Genomic DNA, 2500 nt, shown 5'->3' on the forward strand with positions numbered 1-2500 from the left:
CGGGCCTGCGGTTGATGGTTTCCCGCTTGGGCAAGCGAGTCGGCCCGGCAAAGTGGCCACTTGCATTTTCTGGCAAGTGTCTGCGAACAACGTTAATGAGTTGAACCTCGGCAATTGTCGGAAGTCCCGATGAAGAAATGAAAATGCCCCTTTTGCGGGGATTTGGATGCTCATGGCCGGCAGCAGGTGGCCCGACGCCCCGCCAACTTGACACTTGTCATTTCTGTCCTTGGGGGTTGGCGGGGTATCTGCACAGAGGTAGGAGGTGGCAGAATCGAGACTTGGTGAGTTTTCCAAACAAACGTCTCGAGCCTCCAGGTCTGCAGAGACCGACCAGGGCTGCCGCCCAACCGACTATTCACCCTTTTTGGGCGGGAATTTATTCCCTTTTTGCCCATTTTTCGGGTTTTTGGTCGGGCTTCAAAAGCGGCTGCCCGAGGCCTGGCAGAGGCCGGGGCATGGGCCCCGATCGCGCCAGGCGGCACGCGCGACCCGATTAGGCCCCGAAAGGAGTCGGGAAATCGGCAGACCTGCCCGACTTCAGCCCGCGGGGGCGGGGGGCAGGTCGGTTCGGCTCAAATCATTAACCAAAGCCGAGACTTGGTCTCGCTGGCGCAACCGAAGTGCCAGGCTGGATAACTCATTAACCAGAAGGCGGCTGGAGGCAGGCAGGGCTGATGGCTGAGGCCGGGTGGAGGCCACCCGCGGCCGGGAAAGTCAAAAGTCCCGTTGTGTGGAAGTCTATGAGGTCAGATTCGGCCGCCTTACCGGGCCTTCGGTTGATGGTTTCCCGCTTGGGCAAGCGAGTCGGCCCGGCAAAGTGGCCACTTGCATTTTCTGGCAAGTGTCTGCGAACAACGTTAATGAGTTGAACCTTGGAAATTGCCGGAAGTCCCGATGAAGAAATGAAAATGCCCCTTTTGCGGGGATTTGGATGCTCATGGCCGGCAGCAGGTGGCCCGACGCCCCGCCAACTTGACACTTGTCATTTCTGTCCTTGGGGGTTGGCGGGGTATCTGCACAGAGGTAGGAGGTGGCAGAATCGAGACTTGGTGAGTTTTCCAAACAAACGTCTCGAGCCTCCAGGTCTGCAGAGACCGACCAGGGCTGCCGCCCAACCGACTATTCACCCTTTTTGGGCGGGAATTTATTCCCTTTTTGCCCATTTTTCGGGTTTTTGGTCGGGCTTCAAAAGCGGCTGCCCGAGGCCTGGCAGAGGCCGGGGCATGGGCCCCGATCGCGCCAGGCGGCTCGCGCGACCCGATTAGGCCCCGAAAGGAGTCGGGAAATCGGCAGACCTTGCCGAGTTCAGCCCGCGGTGGCGGGGGGCAGGTCGGTTCGGCTCAAATCATTAACCAAAGCCGAGACTTGGTCTCGCTGGCGCAACCGAAGTGCCAGGCTGGATAACTCATTAACCAGAAGGCGGCTGGAGGCAGGCAGGGCTGATGGCTGAGGCCGGGTGGAGGCCACCCGCGGCCGGGAAAGTCAAAAGTCCCGTTGTGTGGAAGTCTATGAGGTCAGATTCGGCCGCCTTACCGGGCCTTCGGTTGATGGTTTCCCGCTTGGGCAAGCGAGTCGGCCCGGCAAAGTGGCCACTTGCATTTTCTGGCAAGTGTCTGCGAACAACGTTAATGAGTTGAACCTTGGAAATTGCCGGAAGTCCCGATGAAGAAATGAAAATGCCCCTTTTGCGGGGATTTGGATGCTCATGGCCGGCAGCAGGTGGCCCGACGCCCCGCCAACTTGACACTTGTCATTTCTGTCCTTGGGGGTTGGCGGGGTATCTGCACAGAGGTAGGAGGTGGCAGAATCGAGACTTGGTGAGTTTTCCAAACAAACGTCTCGAGCCTCCAGGTCTGCAGAGACCGACCAGGGCTGCCGCCCAACCGACTATTCACCCTTTTTGGGCGGGAATTTATTCCCTTTTTGCCCATTTTTCGGGTTTTTGGTCGGGCTTCAAAAGCGGCTGCCCGAGGCCTGGCAGAGGCCGGGGCATGGTCCCCGATCGCGCCAGGCGGCTCGCGCGACCCGATTAGGCCCCGAAAGGAGTCGGGAAATCGGCAGACCTGCCCGAGTTCAGCCCGGGGGGGGCGGGGGGCAGGTCGGTTCGGCTCAAATCATTAACCAAAGCCGAGACTTGGTCTCGCTGGCGCAACCGAAGTGCCAGGCTGGATAACTCATTAACCAGAAGGCGGCTGGAGGCAGGCAGGGCTGATGGCTGAGGCCGGGTGGAGGCCACCCGCGGCCGGGAAAGTCAAAAGTCCCGTTGTGTGGAAGTCTATGAGGTCAGATTCGGCCGCCTTACCGGGCCTGCGGTTGATGGTTTCCCGCTTGGGCAAGCGAGTCGGCCCGGCAAAGTGGCCACTTGCATTTTCTGGCAAGTGTCTGCGAACAACGTTAATGAGTTGAACCTCGGCAATTGTCGGAAGTCCCGATGAAGAAATGAAAATGCCCCTTTTGCGGGGATTTGGATGCTCATGGCCGGCAGCAGGTGGCCCGA

Source organism: Pristiophorus japonicus, unplaced genomic scaffold (genome assembly GCF_044704955.1).
Source record: "Pristiophorus japonicus isolate sPriJap1 unplaced genomic scaffold, sPriJap1.hap1 HAP1_SCAFFOLD_2647, whole genome shotgun sequence".
NCBI lineage: Eukaryota > Metazoa > Chordata > Chondrichthyes > Pristiophoridae > Pristiophorus > Pristiophorus japonicus.